The following is a 22,510-nucleotide window of genomic DNA, read 5'->3' as shown; positions in this document are numbered from 1 at the left end:
TGGACCAGCGCGGGCCGTGCGCAGAGGTCGGCGCGCCACGCCGCTCAGAAACACACCCTCTGGAGAGAGGGTGGGTGGCCGGGGCGCTCTCTCCAGGAGGGAGAAGATGGGGGCAATCTGCACAAATGGCCCCATTAGTTGTGATATAATGGCCACAGAAAAGGTGGATAAAGACACTGGCGGCGTTTAGACTGAGTACAGGGAGGCTCCTTCATAAGCCGTGTTGTCTCTGCAGCTGGGTGGGGTGTCAGCAATGGGACCGAGCACTGGATCGCCCGGAATCCATGGGGTGAAGGAGGTTGGAGGGAGACCGCGCTGGTAGGTGCTTTATGAGCATCTATAAAAGTGGGAGCGTCACGTGTTACATCCTGGTCATCCAGAAAGCAGCGCACATTTGGGAACCCCGATGTTTAAGGTGGATGTCTCTAGAAAAGCAGTTTAAAAAAAACATATTAGGCACCCTAATCAGAGGGCTCCTATCAGTACAGGCACCAGGTTGGTAGTGCTGTGGTTTGAAGGAACTGCGGTGATAGTCAAAGTATTTGATGGCTGGTAAGAGCACAGAATACCTAGAAGGGGCGCCTGCCAGCGTGTGGACCAGCTTGGTACTGGCTGGCAAAGCTGGAAAGTTTCCCTTTCACAGTGATTACACTGAAACCACCTGGCAAATGTGGGGTCTGTAAGTGACAGCGCATTGTGTCATAGGCCAATCATGGCCTATGGTGTGGTATTTTAGAAATTAACGAGTTTAGATTCATCACCTTGGAATCAATGGGAGGGGACAGCAATTTCAAATGCCTGAGTGATGAACAACATATGACTTCAAATAAGAATTCCACAACAACAACAAAGGAATCAGTAGCTCTTTTCTCTGGTCCAGGCTGAGAGAAACTTGAGTGAAAGCATGTTTACCTAATGCAGGAGGAGGGAAGCGAATGACTAATGTTACCACTACTGACTTAATACAGCATGATAATCTGCGTGTGGGCTAATAGCTTTGGTGTGCTCCTCATTACCTGGAAGTGTATGGGAGAGGTTAAGTGAAGAAAGCCTTGTTAATAACAAGAAACTGAAAGACCTGCTCATGGGAAGAAAGCAAGGTCTGGTACAAGACCACTGGACTGAGAGGCAGGACGCCCTGCTCTGTCTCTAGAGGGTTTGTGTAAGCGGGATACTCAGTCCTCTGGAAATTGGCTAACAGGGTGTGAGGTGAAGAGGCTGGACTCCAAAAGCCTCTGGTTTTAAAATGTTATGTGCTTTTTATTTAAATTAGTCTCCCTCAAAATGTTGACTTACTTCATTACTAGAAGGTAAATTTCTCAGAACATTGAAGTGATATCAGTTTAGTTTTGTTTTCATTGGCACCAAACTCTGTGGCCATGCTAGATTTTTTCTTTACTTTTCCTAGTGTTATCATCAATTTCTGAATTTTTCCTCTGTCACTTTCCAGCTGGAGCACTGCAGCAATCTGTTTCATTCTGAACAACCCCTCCTGCTTATGCTGAGTTGTTATAAAGAAAGAAAAATGGTTAGTGGACTTTTCCTTGTATAGGATTTGCTGTTCACAGAGCAAACAAGTAGAGATTAACTAAAATACCCATATTTTTATTTAAATCTAATAAACTTGATTGAAGCTCACACTATTGTGAACAAAAATTACATCATATGCTGGGGATGAAAAGAAGAGAGGCATTGAACCTGTCCTTAAAGGGCCCATAGTTTAGAGTTTAGCTGTTGAAAATAAAAAATGGGAATGCATATTTCTTTTATAAAAATTTTAATTTTGTTGCAAGATGATTTTGAAAGTCAAAACCATGCCTCTCATAAAAAGTATAAAATAAACATATTACAGGTTTTATTTCACTTGCTAATTAATTGGGGAACAGGAAAGTACGAAAAGAGCAAATATATTTATATAGGCAATCAGGAATGCTGAACTGATTTTTTTTTAATAGGTGCAAAAACTGGCTTCTTGGAAGGTGCAATCATTTCATCTCCTCTAAACACAATTCCTTTGACTCTCTATGGACAAGAACCATTTGTATTACTATCAGTTTTCTACAATTTGGAGTGTTGTAAAATAGCTCAAAGACTGAAAGGCGTAGGTCACTATAGAATTGGGTAACTCCAAGATGTGCCGAATACCATAGGATGCCCAGTAATCCTTTTATTTTTGTCATTTCAATGCCAATCACAATTTAATTAGAAATCAGAAAACGGATTAATGATACATTATACATTCAAAATAAATTCCTTTGTTAAACTATTTGTCCTTTCTTGTTTTGGCTTTCAGACCGTAGACCTTTTTACTTGGTTATGTTTTGATTGGAAGAATTTCCTTACTAAAATCCCTGATTGTTCTAGCTCACTCTCAGATCTCCTTCCCTAAACTTCTACTGAATTTTAGTCTGCTACCGAATTCAGCCTTTAATTATTTTATGCTCATTTCCTGTGCTTTAATGTTATGTCTTTGACTTATAGGGGCCACAATCTGGCAGGGCCAGAATTCTGTGTTATGGGAGTGTTTTAGTTTGTAAGCTGCCAGAATGCATACACTAGAAACGGAACACCTCTTCAAAAGGGGACTTTATTAAATTGCAAGTTCATAGTTCTAAGGCCATGAAAGTGTCCAAACTAAGGTATCCAGGGAAAGATACCGTGATTCAAGAAAGGCAGATGGGTCCAGAACAGCTCTGTCAGCTTGAAAGGGCCATAGCGATGTCTGCTAGCTTTCTCTCCTGGTCTCTCATTTCATAAAGATTCCCTGGGGTGTCCTTCTGCATTTACAAAGGACTCTGGCTGGGTGGGCTCTCTCGGCTTTCTGCTTTTTCCAGATGGTTCCCTCTTAAAGGGCTCCAGCAAGCAACCCCAACTTGAATGGGTGGAGACACATCTCCATGGCAACCATCTAACCAAAAGTTACTGCCCACAAGTGGGTGGGTCAAATCTCCATGGAAGCAATAAAAAAGATCCCACCCAGCAATTCTGAATGAGGATTAAAGAACGTGGCTTTTCTGGGCTACATAATAGCTTCACACTGGCACAGTGAATATGTCAGCACAATTTAAAAATTGAATTGGAACGTCTTTTGGAGGAACTCACCCTCTCTTCATTTTTCCACAAATGTCGCTGTGCCCTGTCATTAAACGTCTGGACGTTTATACCTTATGCACCCTTCCTGGATCCTGAAGGCGTGTGACCTTGGTGCATCCTTACGATGCTGAAGGAAACAAGCTACTTGCTTTCAGGAGCCTTTTTCTATTGTACATGTATATCCATTTTGCAGTCCCTGGTTCAGTTCTGTGTGTGGGGGTGTGTGTACATAGGGATTTATTCTTTTTATAAGTCAATCAGTAATTAACTCTTTTTTGGCTATGTGAAAAGTAATGGGAACATGAATTCACATTTGTGTATTCTAGAGCTTGCAAAGCAGTTCTGTATGAATGTTCTCATTAATCCTTATAATAATACTCATTTAATGAGGTTGGTATTGTCCCTATTTTCAGATGGGGAACCTGAGTTCCAGAGAAATTAAATGCTTTGCTAAAGTTCACAATGCTAATAAGTAACAGGTCACCTGTTCCTCTTATATTAAATCATGCAAAGACATTCTAGTTAATGAAAGCTTCATGCATGTGCATTTGTTTCTAATGGAAAGGAAAATTACATTTTAAAAATGCTGCAGACATTTTAAGGGTCTATCACTATAGAGTACTGGGAAAATGAAAGTAGGAAAATCTTTAGTTTGCTTTGCATATCACCAAAAAGCATTCCATCTGTAAAACCAAGATTTGGTCTGTATAATTATCATCATCTCTATCTATAATCATGCCCTATTCTTTGATTGCATTTCACCACCTTCTTCTCTGTTCTTTTGCTCAGAAGGCTAAGTAGAACACATTCCGCAGTCTGCAACCAAAAGAGCAGCCAAATGCGCAAACATAAATTTCACTTTTAAAAAAGGCAAAAAAATTATGAATAAGAGGATAAGCTAAATACCATTTATTTCTGTTAGTTCCACTCCCAGATTTTCATTAGATTCACTGCCAGATTACTTTTAAGACCGTACTATTTCTATAAGATGACAAGTTAAATAGAGTACTTATTTTTCATAGGTGGTTTAATCAAAATAAGTTAAATCACAATTATATTGAAATAGATCACATTAAGATTTTGTGCACCATTTCAAAAGGTGAGAAACAAATAAGCAAGTTGATTTGAATTTATTAGAGATTTAAATAGATTAAGGAAACATGGGTTTGGTAAAACAAATAAATGAACTGAGATTTCTATTGGTATTATTTGGTTTGGAAATAAATTTCATTTATTTGGCATTACAGGGAAGAAATTGTTACAACAAAATTGAATTTTCTTAATAACTGAAACTTTCTATTTAGTTAGTCAAACTTTAATGACAGTATTTCCCAAATACATCCGACTGTTTTCTGACTGCTTAAATACAGAGCACTATACCTGACATTCCCAAATAGGGTCATGATTATGAAACTGATTGTTGTCTTCTCTGTAAATACAGCTTCAGGGACTGTGAAAATGGGAAGAATTTGATACTCTCCATTTAGCTCCTTGAATTTCTTTATTTGCATTTGATAGAATTTATTTTAAAATATTTGATGCATTTGATGTACTTTTGATCCTTTTTTCTCCTGTTTTTTCCCTCTTTTAGAAAAATTTTCTTGTTGCTAAGGTAAATCCCATGCTTTGGGTTGGCTTAAACAACAGGAATTCATTAGCTCACCATTTTGAGGCCAGGAGAAGTCTAAAATCATGACATCATCAAAGCGATGTTTTTCCTAGAAGGCTGTGGCATTCTGGGTCTGGCTGTGGTGATCCTTGGTCCTGGCTTTGCTGTCACGTGGCAATGCACATGGTGGTCTCTCCTGGCTTCTCCTTTCTTTTCTGGGATTGCTTGACCCTCAGCTTCTGGAAAGTCTTCAGTAATAGGATTAAGACCCATCCTGACTCAGCTGGGCCACAGCCTACCTGAAGTAACCTCATAAAAAGGTCCTATTTACAATAGGTTTATCCACAGGAATGGATTAAGTTTAAGAACATTATGATCTCAACAAACCAATCACAGTTAAGACATTGAATCAGTCATCAAAAAGCTCCCCCAAAAAGAAATGTCCAGGACCAGATAGCTTCATATGTGAATCCTACCAAGCATATAAGAAAGAATTAGTACCAGTCCTGCTCAAACTGCACAAAAAAATGTAAGAGAAATGAAAGCTGCTTAACTCATTCTATGATGTCAACATCACTCTAATACCAAAGCCAGGCAAAGATAATACAAGAAAAGAAAATTACAGACCAATCTCTTTAATGAATATAGATGCAAAAATCTCAACAAAATACTTGCAACTCAAATCCAGCAACTAAAAGAATTAAAAGGATTATATACCATGGCCAAGTAGGATATTTTGCAGGTATGGAAGGCTTGTTCAATGCAAAAAAATCAATTAATGTGATTTACCACATCAATAAAGCACAGTGGGGAAACCACTTGACCATCTCAATTGATGCAGAAAAGGCATTTGACAAAATTCAACATCTTTTCTTGGTGAAAATACTTCAAAGCATAGGCATAGTAGGGAACTCCCTCAACATGATAAAGAGAATGTATGAAACGCTCACAGCTAACATCATAGTCAATGGGGAAAGACTGAAAGCTTTCCTTTTAAGATCAGCAATAAGACAAGGATGTCTTCTGTCACTGTTGTCATTCAAAATTGTGCTGGAAGTCCTAGCTAGAGCAATTAGATAAGAAAAAGAAAAAGGCATCCAAATTGGAAAAGAAGAAGTAAAACTTTCACTGTTTGTAGATGAGATGATAACTATACCTGGAAAATCCTGGAAAATCTACAGCAAAGCTACTAGAGTTAATAAATTAATACAGCAAAGATCAACATCCCCAAATCAGTAGTGTTTCTATAATAGTAATGAACAATCTGAGGAGGAAAGCAAGGAAAGATTTCCATTTACAGTAGCAATCAAAAGAATCAAATATTTAGGAATAAATTTAACCAAGGCTGCAAAAGATCTATACACAGAAAAGTAAAAGAAATATCTAAAAGAAATAAAAGAAGACCTAAATAAGTGAAAAATACATGCCATATTCATGGATTGGAAGCTAAATATAGTTAAGATGTCAATTCTACACAAATTGATTCAGAGATTCAATGCAGTACCAACTAAAATCCAAACAATTTACTTTGCAGAAATAGAAAACCCAATAGCCAAATTTATTTGGAAGGGCAGAGTGCCCTGAATAGCTAAAAATATCTTGAGAAAGAGGAATGAAGTGGGAGGTTTCATACTACCTGAATTTAAAGCATATTACAAAGCTGCAGTGGTCAAATAGCATGGTACTGGCATAAAGATAAATATATTGACCAATAGAATTGAATTGTGTTCAGAAATAGACTCATCTATGGACAATTGATCTTTGACAAGGCTGTCATGACAACTTAACTGTGATAAAGCCGGCTCTTCAATAAATGGTGTTTGGAGCAAAAAAAAAAAAAAAAAAAAACAATGGTGTTTGGAAAACTGGTTTTCCATATTTAAAAGAATAAGAAGGACCTATATATCACTCCTTCTACAAAAATCAACTCAAAATGGATCAAAGACCCAAACATTAGAACTAAGAATATAAAACTTTTAGAAGAAATTGTAGGGAAATGTCTCATAGATCTTGTGATAGGAGATGGTTTCCTACACCTTATACCCCAAAGCAAGAGCAACTAAAAAATAAACAGATAATTGGGATCTCCTGTAAATTAAACACTTTTGTGCATCAGAGAACTTTGCCAGTAAAGTAAAAAAAGGCAGCCTATGCAATGGAAGACAATATTTGAAAACCATATTTGCTGGTTTGAATCTGTGGTAGACCCCAGAAAAGCCATGTGGCCAGGGCCACAAGAAGGAGATACATGGGGTTATGCAAGGAAGTGTTATAAGTAATGACAATGAACACATTGCCAAGAAAAGCCATGGGATATATGGAGAGAAAGGTAATGAAGAGAACTCCCTGGAGCCCAGTATTTCTTGTGAGGCCCAGAATCCACAACTCTGTTACAATGCTGTAGTTCATCCTGCTTTGGCAGTGAAATGGCAGACATTGCACAGAGTGAACTAGTGGGAGCTAAAGGGCTCTGCATGTTGTTTTTAAGGGATGTCTTTGGGTGTTGCATGTGCAAGTGTGTGAATTCTGTAGTTTGATTATTGATTTGATACAACTTTGTTCAGGAGTTTCCTTATGCTGGCCCTCTCTCTTCCAGGAAATAGCCTCTATTTTCCAGACAGATACCATTCCCTAATGCATGATCCTCCACTGAGCACACACATTAACTAAAGCCAGTGGTTGAAAAGAAAGATACAAAAAATAAATGTCTTCACATACTTCAGTGTTGTTTTTTTGAGTTGAAACTTGTATGAGAATAATTTACATGATTTTCTCGTACATTGCCATATTGCTCAGATTCAGTTAAATATATGCTATCTCTAGATGTCCTTCTTAGGACATATATTAGCAGGAATATCTAGAACAATAGAAGGTGACAGGGCTAATTATACTGGCCACGGTTCTTGAATAAAATGCCCAACTCATTCCCTGAGGATGCATATTCATGGGATCATTGACTATCACAATCTATTTAACAATTTAATCAAATGTCTGCCTTGACAGTTATTCCTCAGTTTGACAAGCAGTTTGCACATACTGACTGAGCCATCACTTGTGGCATTGTCATATAACACCAAATGAACTGGGTTTAAAAACAGAGAGATCTGATTGCTTTTTCATTTTATTATATCTTAAAATTAAGCATATTAACCGCCATAAGCTTCAGTTTTCTTATTTCTGAAAATATGATAAATCAGAATAAATCTTAGATATTTTATAAACAGAGCCAAAGTCATTTTTTTTTTTACCTATTGGGTTTGATTTATTTGATTCTTTATGCAGTCAGTAATTTGTCTGAATTAATGACTGTCAGGACTATTATGATTAGGTGGATCTAATAAAAGTGCTTAAAGTAGTTGTTAATTTGTTCATTACTTTGTTGTTTAAATGTTCTTGGACTTTTCAGAGATGGTATTATATTTATGGTACCCAAACAAAAGCATGAAAGTAAAAATCATTTTTGTGTTTGGATCCACAAATCTGATGGGATTTGCACCCTCAGGTCCTACAGTCAGGATTAAATCACTATGAAAAAATCTAAGTTTCTTATTCATGTGTTAGCTTTACAGACTAAAGAAAGGAAGCTTTTGATTATATATAAAATCCAACTTCAGACCCCCTAGCTTTACTCTAAATTTCCCCGTAGTGAAATAATGTAAGAACTGCCATAACCTGAATGTGTATGTGACAAATGCTTTGTTGAGCCTTCAGCAAACAGTGTGTCATCGTCCTCACAGCTACGTTGAAACTTAATTTTACAGTCTTTATCTGGTTAGTAGACAGTTTGTAGAGCTAAGACAATGGTGACCAGATTACATATTTGGTAAATGGAAGAGCTAAGATTAACACTTAATGCTGTCAGGCCTCCCCCAAATCACTATTACACTCTCTGCCATACACCTTCAGGCAGAACACAGAACAATGACATAAGAATTATTTGATGGCGCAAGAAAGGTTTATTCTAGTGAGATATGATTTAGAGAAAGAAAGTAAAGACAAGACAGTTGTATTCAAATATGTGAAGAAATTGACATTGAAATAAAGGATAATTAATCATTAAAATACTAGGTGTTGAATATGGTTTCAAAGTATATTAAGAGGTCCTGATCTGGGCACTCCATCTGAATCAGAGTTCTGGCATCAGAACCACTCGGGATCAATCTATAAGTCCAAAGTCCCCTTTCAATTACATAATCTTATCTCTCAAAAAAAAAAGATGCTCAAATATAAATTGAACATTCTTCAATGGCTTAAAGCTTAATTTTCTCTCAAAAAATTATTTATCAATGTAAATAATGTTATTTGTCAAATTTATTTATCCTTGTAAGCTTCTCCTATGGAATCTTCTGAAGCTAGGTATGGGGAAGAGATACCAGTTCCAAGATACAGAGTCAAGTTTTACAGAATGCTGAAAGTTTCAAAGAAGCAGGGAAGGGCACCCTCTCTGAGTTAAGAACAAAAGTGGAAACTCTGAAGATTTTTTTTCTCATCTCTTCACAGTTGAGCTCTGTTCTCAGTGCTTTTTCCATGATTTGGGAGGATTATTTTGTGGAGGAGGCTGAACTCAGAAGCAGACCTTGCTGGAGGGATTATCTATTGACTATAAAATTCTTGATCAGAATGCTTGGTCCTGAGTAGAAATATAAACTGCCCTCTATCTGCAGAAATCCAGACAATGGTCAATAGCTTCTTCTGAAATTTGGCAAGATTTCTCTGGCTTGTACAAATCAAAGCCATCTAATTTTGATCATGTCCCTATCTAGTCAACTCATCTGGAATGACCAAAACTTTGTTTTAATTATTATGTTGAATCTGGCTAAAATTGTCTATTGATAAAATTTAATAGACAAGAAAAGTCAGTGACATTTAGTTAGAATCATGGTAAATCAGAGGGCTTAAATCTTGATCCTGGCAATTTCTGTCTGTAACCTGGCATTTTAATTCATATTCTACAAATTTCTGTTGGTTTGCAGATTTAATAGAGGTAATAACAGTCATAATTTCATTGAATAGTTTCAGTAATAAATAATGAATGTGCAACATTAGCCCAAATCTAGGCTCATGTTGAGTTTTAAATTAAAGACAATTAGTATTATTAAAATCCAAAATTTGTGTCATTTAAAAAGTCATGTTTTATGCCATAAGTACTTGGAATGTCAGGTAGGACATGAGATTTTGTTGGTTTGTCCAGAGTGATGCCCCGATGAATCCCAGAGTGATTCGATCAGTGAGTGGAAAAGAATTGGCAAAGCCCCCTTCGGGGAATGGTGAGAATGGGGAGAAATTCAACTTCCCCAGGTTGAATTCTTGATATTCTCACAAGCAGTGGGGACAACCAAAGCTACAGGCTGAGCCCCCAGTCTTGGGATTTGTTCATATGAAACTTAACCCCACAAAGGATAGGTCAGGCCTACTTAAAATTTAGGCCTGGGCTGAGGCCCCCGGACCCTGCCCGCACAGGGCTTCTAGTCCAGTGAGGTCAGTCCAGACTGGAATCCCCACAGTGGTCGGGCCAGGATGGGGAAGCCAGAAGACGGGTCGGGCTGAGATGAGGGTGATGTAAATGTGTGTGTCATTTAAGCTCTTTGGCCATCGGTTGTCCTAAACTGGAATACACACTTCCAGACTGATCATCTCATCCCATGAAAAGCCATACCCTAGAGGCAGTGAGCACAAGAAGTGACCACAAGAAGCTTCAACAAGCCATCCCTGAGAAATATTAGAAACTTAGTTAATTATCATGATGAATATTAAAAATGAGTTTTCATTCCTGTATTTAAAAAAAAAAATTTTTAGGCCTAAGAGTCACCCCCAAAAGAGCCTCTTTTGTTGCTCAGATGTGGCCTCTTTCTCCAGCCAGCATGACGAGCAGTCTCACCACCCTCCCCCTCTCTACTTGGGACATGACTCCCAGGGGTGTGGACCTTCCTGGCAGCATGGGACAGAGATCCTGGAATGAGCTGAAACTCAGCATCCAGGGATTGAGAAAAACCCTAGAATGAGCTGAGAATTAACATCAAAGGATTGAGAGAACCTTTTCAACCAAAAGGGGGAAGAGTGAAATGAGACAGTGTCAATGGCTGAGAGATTCCAAACAGAGTGGAGAGGTTATCCTGGAGGTTATTCTCACGCATTAAGTAGATATTACCTTGTTATTCAAGATGTAGTGGAGAGGCTGAAGGGAACTGCCTGAAAATGTAGAGCTGTGTTCCAGTAGCCATGTTTCTTGATGATGAGTGAATAATGACATAGCTTTCACAATGTGACTGTGTGATTGTGAAAACCTTGTGTCTGATGCTCCTTTTACCATATCAACAGATGAGTAGAACATATGGAATAAAAATAAATAATAGGGGGAACAAATGTTAAAATAAATTTAGTTTGAAATGCTACTGATAAATGAAAGCAAGGGGTATGGGGTATGGTATGTATAATCTTTTTTTTCTGTTATCATTTTATTTCTTTTTCTGTTATCTTTTTGTTTCTTTTTCTAAATCGATGCAAATGTTCTAAGAAATGATGAATATGCAACTATGTGATATATTGAGAATTACTGATTATATATGTAGAATGGAATGATATGTTAATGTTTTTGTTTGTTAATTTTTTTTAATTAATAAGAAGACTCATGTTTTAGTAAGTGGAACTTTTTTAATAATAACAAGGTAGTTTTTAATATTTAATTGGAGGAAAACCTTCTAAAGTATATTTGAAATAATTGAAGTATTATAATGAATGAAATGATTTTTTGGATGATAAAAGATATATCAATTCTAGTTACAATAAAGATAACTTTAACAAATATTAAGAACTCATGCATTGTGCTCATTATTATATGTTTGTCTTTGATTATAATGTTGTAGAAAATATGTTCTCATCTATCTCATGGCTAATGGTGAAAAAAACCACATGAACAATCAACTATTGTGTTGAAATCACAGGCATATTAAAGTAGGCAATAATATTTTAATACAGAAACATAGTTATTTGGTTTTGGATAGGGTAGTGGCAAGACTAATCAAAAGTATGGATGTAGTCTTGTCCATGAAAATTAAGCAGTTCTCAAGTGGTATGAAAGGAAAATAGATAACAAGTAACATCACTGACTTGCAAATATAATGTGACACAAAGCACATCATGTGGGTGGGAAATGGGAAGTAGTTTGGCTAGAAGACTAAGACAGTTTGTGCGCATAGAAGAAGTACTGTGCTATTTGAGGTATAATGATAAGGAACTTTTTCAGATCATTATATTTAGGAGTTATTTTGTGCTTCTAGAATAATTGTAAGTTTTGGAAAGATGAAATAGTATGTTGTATGCTGCAAATTTAGAAAGACAGCCCTAAAGGCAACATGGATTCAAAGGGAAATATTTTAGTTCATGTTGTGCTAAAATTGTTTACATGCACCAATTGGTTTCTAGAAAATTTAATTAATTAATAATTAAAGATTTAAATTAGGATTTATTAATAACAAGAACAAAATAAAAGTTATATAAAAGACAAAACTATATAAAGTGAGAATTTATATGTTAATTTCAGATATTTGGCAGCATTCAGGCATGTTGTGAAATGAACATTGGAAACCCCTTCATGGAGGCAGTGAATTAAAGTTAGATGATCTTAACTGACTCTAGCAGAATATTTAATAGCAGTTCATATTGGCGTTCTATTTATGTGTCATTCACTGAGCTACTTTGTTTAATCCTGAGAGCATGGTTAATGAGGAATTAATAATATTATTGTCTATATTTTACATATAGGAACTTGAAGCTGGACATATTTAATAAATTTTTTTCATTGTCACACAATCAGACATTGGTGACACTGGGATCTGAATCTAGGGAGTCTAACGACAAACTCAATCACAGTATTATACTGCTGTCAATTCTTAGACCCCAGTTTATTCTTCTACATCGTTAACCAAGTCATCATCATTATTATTATCCTTATTATCATCATCTCTGTTTCACAATATCTTCATATCAATTTCTAGCATGAAAAATATAGACATGTGTAAGGCAGGGTACTAGGAACTCACTAAAGCAGCCACTGTGTTCTATAGGAACAAGAAGGTAAAATTTACTAGATGCTTTCACATTCTGGAATGAGAAAACATTTCTGCCAGAAAATTTCATTCTAGGCAACTTTACTTTAGGCATCAAACCAGAGATGATTCTATTTCAATCAGTGTTCAACTTCACATCTGAAGTACTGAAAGAGAGGTGAAAGTGGCTATGTCCCAATTTTCTGCAGTTTTGGAGGGATCAATGAGACTGGGAGGAAGAGAAAAGAGAAAAAAATCTGGGAATTGGAGTGCAGTAGAGAAAGCTTTTTTCTTTTTTGGTGGTGTAGATTAGGAGAGTGAGTCTTGGCCCTACTTGTGGTAAGAAGATGATCCTCTTTATTCTGAGACTGTCCTGTTTTTCCACTGTAAGTCCCATGTCCTAGGAAACTCCTTGTGATGATTTGAATCTGCATGTAATCTAGAAAAAATCTTCTTAAATTTAATCCATTTCTGTGGTTGTGAACCCGTTATAAGTAGGACCTTTTGATGATGCTTCTTCAGTTAAAGTATGGCCTGCTTCAATCAGGATGGGTCTTAATCCTGTTACTAGAGCCCTTTATAAGAGGAAGGAAATTCAGACAAGGAGTGAAAGTCACAGAGGGTGAAGTAAGATGCTAAAAAGCAATGGGACATGAAAGAGAAGGAGAGATCAAGAGATGCCACCATGTGCCTTGCCATGTAGCGAAGTAAGAACCAAGGATTGCCAACAACCAGCCCCAGAATGCTACAGTCTTCAGGGAGAAAGCATTGTCCTGATAAAGGCTTGGCTTTGACCTCTTTCCTAACCACAAAACCATGTGTGAATAAAGTCCCATTATTTAACTAGACACATTCTGCAGTATTTTCTTCAAAATCCCCAGAACTAAAACACCCCTCAATCTTGGGTGAATTGGAATGGTTGGTTACTTTAAGATACTGCAAGCCACTATGATACCTGTTATTAAGAATACTAGTATGAACTAAAACACACATTACTCCCTAAATTTGTGATGAGATAATTATTTGAATTCAACCTGGAAATCATAAGTCTTATTATGAGGGTCTATCACAGATTCTCATATATGGTATGCAGAATGTGTACATTGAATGGGTAACTGAAATCTTTAGAGAAGCATTTGAAATAGCTTAGAGCATCCTGATGCAATGAGAAGTTTCTAAAGCTCATTTTGCTAATTCAATCCTTAGACTAATTGAGGAAATGACATGTTTTTAAACAATGAGCATATTTTATAGGAAAGAAATACTTTTAACAAGACAAACATGCAATAGTAATGTCTCATCATATACTACTCTTGTTTTAAGTTAATTGGAATACAACTATTGGTAGACATGTGATTTTAATAGGTAATTGTGTGGGTTTGAATCTGTTGTGGGCCCCAGAAAAGCCATGTCCTTTGATCCTCACTCAGTATTGATGCATTGGCGCTTTTTGATTGTTCCCATGGAGATGTGACTTACCCAGTTCTGGGTGGTAACTTTTGACTAGATGGGTTTCATGGAGATGCATCTCTGCCCATTCAAGGTGGGGTTGCTCATTGGAGCCCTTGAAGAGGGAACCATTTTGGAAAAAGCTACAGAGCTCACACAGCTAGAGACCTTTGGAGATGAAGGAGAAAAATGTCCTTGTGGGAGCTTCTTGAAACAAAAGTTGGAAGAGAAAGTGAGCAGACATTGCCATGTTTGCCACATGCCCTTCCAGTTAGGAGAAAGACCTTGAATGTCATCGGCCTTCTTATCATTCCCTGGGTGCCTTAGATTGGACATTTCTATAGCCTTGCTTTAATTTGGACATTTTCATGGCCTTAGAACATATGAAGTTGCAACTTAATAAATTCTCCTTTTTAAAAGTCATTCCATTTCTGATATATTGCATTCCACACATTGTAAACTAGAACACATTTTGTACCAGAGAAATGGGGTGCTGGTTTGCAAATACTAATGTGTTAGAATGGCTTTTTAAATGGATAAAGGGAAGATTCTGTAGGAGTGGTGAGGAGCTTGATAGAGAAAGCCTAGAATGCTTTGAAGAGACTTTTGGTAGAAGTATGGACTCTATAGAAACCTCTGATGAGGTGCTGGACAGAAATGAGGCATGTGTTATTGCAAACTAGAAGGAAAGTGGTCTTTGTTTTAAAATGGCAGATAACCTGGAAAAATGGACTGCTGACTCTGGCTGGAAGACAGATTTTAAAAGCTATGAACTTGGATATTTAGCAGAAGAGATTTCCAAATTAAGTGTGTAAAGTGCAGCCTGATTTCTCCTTGTAGCTTATAGTGAAATGAGACAGGAAAGAGACAAGCTAAGAACTGAACTCTTGGGTACAAATAAACCAGAAGTTGATGTTCTGGAAAATTCTGAGCTTCCAGGAAGGGAGACCCCCAGTGAATAGTGACCCAAATGAGGATCTAACCAAATGTTGAACCACTCAGCCATTCCAGAGAAAGCCATGATTGGAGATGCAGTTATCCAGGAAGGACTTGTGGAAACTCCTTCTGTATGACGGGCATGATCCATGCTTACTGCATGGAAGGCCAACTAGAGTGTTCTGGGATCTGCATAAATGGAACCAGTGCCATCCTGAACTAAAGACTCAGGAGAGGGACAAAGTGAATATCTTCAGAGACAGAACCATGGAGGCAAAGGTCTGGGATCAGGAGAACTTGGGCCAGGAGGTCTCTATTTGGAAATAAATCTATATTTGAATTTTAGATTCACTTTTTTCTATGAGAAGTATTTGCATAAGAATATTAAAGAAAAATTATGGATATCTGGGGTTTTTATACAGAGCTATAACTTTAGTTCTCAACTTATTTAAGGCAAAGATATCAAGTTTTAAAATATTTAGTCAGATATAAAGTTTATGCATACAGCTTTCTATGATTACTCATTTTTTCTTTCATTTCATACACATTTGAAAAATAAAAAGAAAACAATTATAATGATGAGCCTGTTATGAATTTAACTGCAATCACCTGATGGATATTCTTTTGTCTTATGCATAAAAATGAACTAAAGAAGTCACACGACTCATACATCTCTACTTAGGTCATGATTTCAATGTAACCATGAAAATTAGAAAGTTGCAATTATTCAAATTATTTCCCTTCTGAGGATTTTCATGTTCAAATGGTGATCTCTGCTAAATCACAAGAAAAACCTGAAAATAAAGGCAAGGCTACCTGCTAGCTTGTTCTCAACAGAGCTCTTTTATGCTTACTTAAGTATTGGCTCCTTCATTCTTAAGATCAATTGACAACATGTTTCCTGACCCAAGTGCAAGGGTCCCTGGTGAACAGCATTTCAGGCAGAATTGCTGATAATTATATGAAATGGATCTCAGAGGAACAATTTAAATGACCCTGCACTGATTACATAATGATGATGTGAAATAAGTTGGCCTTTGCTTTAAAGAACAAAAAGTATTCCAGGTAATGCCTTTATAGAACAAGAAATCTGAATAATGAGAGATAAATTCCATAGCTAAAGTGGAATTTAAAGAATGGATTGACAGTATCATAGAAACAATTACAATGGCCTGCGGAATCTGCATGCCCCAAAAGAACTAAATGGGCAAAAAGGTGATTGGAAATTAAGTCAAAGTTTAGGGTTAAAGAAAAGATTGTAGTTCATTTATTTCTCTACAATGGGAAGGAAGATGTTGACAAATTGACTATGGGGAGATATTTATGTTTCCGTTTAATGATTGTACAAAAACAATCTTTCTGAAATGAATTTAATCATTTGAAAATCAGGTCTGTCTTTGTTTGGGTAGTGTATGATTATGTATATGAATGCAACTCATCTGTGTGATGCACCCATGATCAAATAACATCTCTGTCCCTCTTTGTTAAATATCCTTATATTCTGAAATGTCCATTGTAATTCAAACATATATTTTAATGCTTACATATAGTTTTCATTTGCTTATTTGCTTATTTCAGAGAAAATGTACATGGGTGGATATTAAAAGTCTTCTTAAGCTCTCATGCAGTGGCCATCACATTACTTATTTTTATAATAAACATAGTATTCCAAAATATCAGTCAAATATACCAATCTGTCATCAGGAGAGCAAGAAATGGACAGTTCTGGAATCACAGGTAGCTGTAGTCACATGACCAAGGGAAAATTAAATGGTACTTGATGCTGAGACAGTGGGCATAATGTGCCTTTCTTTGGGATTGTTTTTGGTAGCTGAGATCACCTACCTCCTTCTGTAATGAAACAAATTGTTGTCAATATATTGTTTTGAACAAATACATTAAAATTTTATATATGAGTTCAAGGTGCTATGACTGACTGGGCAGGGAATCGTAATACCTTAAATATGCATTTTGAAATGGTGGTGGGGGGATGCTTGGTGAAAAGAATTACTAAATTCTTTGAGCTAGTTATTAAGTCTTTTATCTCCACACTCAACCTCATATGCTGTGCTCTTGTATTCTGGACTGGATTGGCTGGAATCCCACAAATAGGACCCTGTTAGAACCATGTTATCTCTGCCACTAGGGGACCCTGGTAGGAACTGCAAGGCTAGAAGAACTTTGAGGAAAATGTACCTTCCTGTTGCTCTCCCTAGTCTTTCTGCTCCAAGATCTACCAGTCCTGTAGCTTTAACTTTTGAGTTAAAATATCACACAATACTTTTGATTTTGTGCCATTCTTCTTTTTTTCCCATGCAAGGATGTCCACAGCAGCATTATTGCAACAGCTCAAAATGGAAACAATCCATGTCCATCAACAGAATGGTTAAATTCTGTCATTTCAATCATAGTCATATAATTGAAAACAGTACAATTAAAATTAAAACAGTAACACATAACAAAGTGAAGCACACACATATGTTTGTGAACAAACAAGACAGACACATGAGCATTAGGTAGATGAACCTCCATATTCTCAATCAGTGTCTGATATGTTGGGGTACATATGGCCTCCAAGGTTGCTAAACCTTTTTGACCCTTCTGGACTCTGAGACCCAAGTCACTATGGTGCTGAGAATTGCATGCAGGTGTAGCTAAAAATATTAACGAGGTTTATTAATTCTCCATTTGGACTGTGGACGATGCTATTTGTGATGGGCCTTTTTGAACCCAGAGGCTGTAATTGATAACAGTGCTGAGCACATTCTAGGAATAGATGTTTTAAGTTCCCAGTAGAGCACAAACTATGATAAATTCTACAGAATAGTAGTTCCTATTTGAATACAACACTTCAATTATAAGGAGCAATGTAGGGGTGACCCAAGGACCTAATTAAATCTTCCCACTCTTCTTTTATTCTTTCTCAGGCCTACCTCTGGGAAACCTGGCTATTGGTATTTCCAAGTGGCAAAGACCCACCTGGGTGTGGGAGACTCTAATCTGGTGCTTCTTTTACTTACAGACTATGCTTCCTGATCTGGAAGTCTGTGGATATTAATAATAATGATCATGAGAATGAGATGACAATTCTCAAAGAGGGTCTGGCATGCTCCTATCTCAGGGGGTGGGATATAAATTTGGATAGTGCAGTGTGTAAAGGAAAAAGTCACTGAACCACATAATGGTGTGTGTGTCTGGCCAGAAGGTGTGGGTGAGACATGATGATGACCGGAAAAAGGGTGAAGCAGTTGCTGTGAAGCCTCATTACACTGTTCCTGTAGCAGCAGAAGGAAAGCAACAACCCCAGCTGGTGAGGCAGGAGCACGTTAGACCCTGTGAAGTCAGGAATGGTGGGAAGGACTACTAACCACTTGCATTCAATATCTCTGCAAGGATATGCCAGAAAGATAAATAGGAAGAGGATAAAGATGAGAAGATGTTGACTTATGAGCATTATACATTACACTTAAAAATACTATTATAAATTTCTTTAAAAATTATCATCCTTAACCATAAGAGCTAAGACACTCTCTAGTAAGGACTAGAAAAAACATTTACTGAAAAAAAAAGAAAAGCAAATTGTCTTTAATTGTGATATAAATGTTAAGTCATGCAACTTTCTAATATGAAAATTTATTTGAAAATGTATATGCAAGAACAGTGCAAGCTGTTAAATAAACTATTTTTATTTCATATAAATGAAGAAGTTAAGTATTTTAATATAACAAAAAGCTATAGTTGGTGAGTTTAAGATCTACATTTTAAAGGATTCAATAATTTTAGCATAGCCAACCATTTCAAATGGCATTTGAATTTTACCATTTTGAAAAATAAAATGCACAATTATAATACCAACACCACATATCTTATGACTTTAAAGTTTTAGCTGAAACATGAGCTTCTACAGTAAAAGCAAGAATTCCCCTATATCTAATATAAATAAAATGCATTACTAATAAAGGAATGATGCTGACTTATGAGCATGTTGAATGCAGTGTAGATGTGAACCACAGTAAAGAATCCCTCTTAAGAAAGATCACAACTATGTCTCATGACAACATGTACAGTCATGACTCTATAAAGTTTAGTGCTCAGAGATTTAAAAAATTGCAAGGTGTACTGAGATAAACCTAAGTCTACCAGTACCAAAAATAGGTTTACGTACTAAATATATATAAAAGAACCTCTTTTTCTATTGTAAAATAGATTTCTACCTATTCAAAAGGGGTGGGGTGGAGCAGGAGTAGGGGGTGATGGATACAAAATTTGGCAAGAGGTACATTTCTAGCAGTTGGAAGCCTGATATACACTGTGTCATGGTCAGGTACATGTGTCAACTTGGCCAAGTGGTGGTACCTGTTTGTCTGGTTGGGCAAGTGCTGGCCTGTCTGTTGCAATGAGAACATTTCATAGAATTAAATTATGACCACATCAACTGTATCCACAGCTGATTCCATTTGTAATCAGCCAAGGGGAGTCTCTTCTGCAATGAGTGATGCTTAATCTAATCACTGGAAGCCTTTTAAGGAGGATTCAGAAGAGACAGGCTCTCTTCCTATTTCAGCCGGCAAGCCTCTCCTGTGGAGTTCATCCAGACCCTCCATCAAAATTGTTGGCTTCACAGTCTGCCCTGCAGATTTTGGGCTGTGTCATTCCATGCTTATGCATGACACTTTTATAAATTTTATATTTGTGAGTGTTCCCTGTTGACTTTGTTTCTCTAGAGAACCTTAACTAGTACAACTTGATACCAGGAGTGGTTCTTAAGAAACAGAATCTTAAAAATGGGTTTTTATGAATGGTTTTCTACTCTGACTGGACTCAAAGGCACTAAGGACTCTGATTCCCATAATCATAATGACACTCCCAATGCATGGAGTGAGTTAGCAAAAGAGATAGTCAAAATATCACCATTCGATTCTCCTAATGCTTTGCTTGTACAAAGCCAGGCTCTGGGGGATAATGTTTTTGACACTTTTACAGAGTTTTGTGGAAATAAGAGGTGTAGAGATGTTGGCTGATTGCTGTTTGATCCACTGGATACATTAAGGCATGAAAGAGATGGACTTAAGGTTTCAAACAAGAAGTTTAAATATCATCTGACAGATGTAGAAGTTTCTATGAGTATCCTGAAAGAAAATCTTATTTCCTGAAGCTGTAGACTTGAGAGCTCTGAAAATCAGACTCAGAATCTTATTGTTAGAGTAGAACTTTACAATGTAAACTGAAATCTCAACCTTGCATGGTGTCTGCCATTAAAATGAGGCCGTTGATTAGAAAGGAATGGGACCCTGAAATATGGGATGGGAATATATGGATTGATAATGATGTCAGGGGTGAGGTTGAAACCCTAGGTCATGCTAAGTCTTCTCTAGATAACCCTGTAATAATTTGCCCTGAGGACATAGCCGCCCCACCTCCAGCCTGCCTTAAGGAGTTGGCCACCCAACCTCCACCTGAAAGGATTAACCCTAGAGTGATTAATCCTGTTTCACCAGATGAAACTGCAAATGAATGCCATGAAGCAAATGGCTAGAAGATATTTCTAATTATTTTCATGACCCACCCCCACCACCCCTCATTTCTTCCAAACCTATAACTAGACTAAAGTCCCAACAGGCCCCTGAAGGTGAGGTACAAAGTATCACAAATGAGGAGGAATGTTATTATCCATAAGAACTGTGTGAGTTTTCCAATTTATATAGACAGAAATCAGGGGCAATGGATCTTAAGGGTGTGGGATAATGGTGGGAGGAATATAAGGTTGGATCAGGCTGAATTTATTGATATGGGCCCACTGAGCAGAGATTCTGCATTCAATATTATAGCTCAAGGGGTTAGGAAATGTATTAACAGTTTGTTTGGATGGTTGGATGAAACATGGATCAAAAGGTGGCCGACATTACCTGAGGTTGAAATGCCAGAACTGCCCTGGTATAATGTAAATGAGGGGATCCAGAGGCTTAGAGAGATTGGAATGTTAGAGTGGATTTATCATGCAAAGCCTGCTCTTACACCCCAGGAATGTCTGGAGGGTGCACCTTTCACCAGAACCTTGAGAAACAAATTTGTGAGACTAGCACCATCATTCCTGGAGAGCTCTATGGTTGCACTTCTCTGTAGGTCAGGTATTACTGTAGGAAATGCTGCCACTGAGCTAGAATTCTTCAACACAATGGGAATGACTGGATAATGAGTTGGCAGAAGCCAGGTGGCAGCACTTAATTTCCAAAGACAGGGTAGATGTGGCTATTAAAGTAGACAACAAACTCAAAGCAGAGGTCAAATTATATGACTCACAGAGACTCGTGGTGTTGGCTAGTAAATCAAGAAGCACCTAAAAATACAATAAATGGCCAGTCTACTAAATTCTTGTCTGAGCTGTATAAACAAAAGAGTTCTAGGTCAAGTGATCAGGAGTCTAACCTGAATTAGAAAAACACAGAGTCACAGCTCCTTAATCAATTTCCAGGCTTGAGACAGTTTACAGACCCAGAGCCCCTTGAATGAAGAGGAGGCTAAGTCCCTTTGAGGGAGAACCCTGTTACACTGCCACAAGTTTATACTCTTAATCTTCCTCTAAGCCTTCCCCAAGGAGACCGATGGCCTTCTACCAGGGTACCTGTGTACCGGGGAAAAGGAAATGATCAGATATTTGGGGGATTATTAGACACTGTTTCAGAAGTGACATTAATTCCAGGGAACCCAAAACATCACTCTGGTCCACCAGTCACAGTGGGGGCTTATAGAGGCCAGGTGAGCAAAGAAATTTTAGTTCAGATTCATCTCACAGTGTGGCCACTGGACCCCTGGACACATTCTATAGTTATTTCCCCAGTTCCAGAATGTATAATTGGAATAGAAATTATACTAAGCAACTGGCAGAATCCCAATGTTGGCTCTCTAACTCATGCAGTGAGGGCTAATATTGTGGGAAAGGCCAAGTGGAAGCCACTAGAACTGCCCTTACCTAGCAAAATAGTAAATCAGAAGCAATGCTGGATTCCTGGAGGGATTCCAGACATTACTGCCACTCTTAAGGACTTGAAAGATTCAGGGGTGGTGGTTCCCATCACATCCCCATTCAACTCTCCTATTTACCCTGTGAAGAAAACATGTGGGTCTTGGATGATGACAGTGCATTATTGTAAGCTCAATCAGGAGGAAACTCCAATTGCAACTGCTATTCCAGATGTGGTAACATTGCTTGAGCAAATCAACATCCCCTGGTACCTGGTATGCAGCTATTGATCTGACAAATGCTTTTATCTCAATAGCTGTTAGTAAGAACCACCAGAAACAATTTGCTTTCAGCTGGCAAGGTCAGCAATATACTTTCACTCTCCTACCTCAGGGGTATATAAACTCTCCAGCCCTA

At 37.4% G+C, this 22,510-nt stretch overlaps 1 long non-coding RNA gene across 2 annotated transcripts in view; it reads left to right on the top strand.

The window, feature by feature from the left end:
* Nucleotides 1-208: 208 nt before the first annotated feature.
* Nucleotides 209-22,510, top strand: part of LOC143681122 (uncharacterized) — a 60,142-nt gene continuing 37,840 nt past the window's right edge. The window contains exons 1-2 of one of the 2 annotated variants that reach the window (XR_013174376.1): nt 209-318; nt 1,451-2,266. This is a non-coding gene — a long non-coding RNA (uncharacterized LOC143681122). Of the gene's footprint in view, nt 319-1,450; nt 2,267-22,510 lie in introns of those variants that run through there. The other variant, XR_013174377.1, reaches the window with a different exon arrangement.

This window comes from Tamandua tetradactyla, chromosome 4 (assembly GCF_023851605.1).
Source record: "Tamandua tetradactyla isolate mTamTet1 chromosome 4, mTamTet1.pri, whole genome shotgun sequence".
In the NCBI taxonomy this organism is placed as follows: Eukaryota; Metazoa; Chordata; class Mammalia; order Pilosa; family Myrmecophagidae; genus Tamandua; species Tamandua tetradactyla.
Note: the sequence above shows the minus strand (reverse complement) of the source record. Positions and strands in the feature narration are given on the sequence as shown.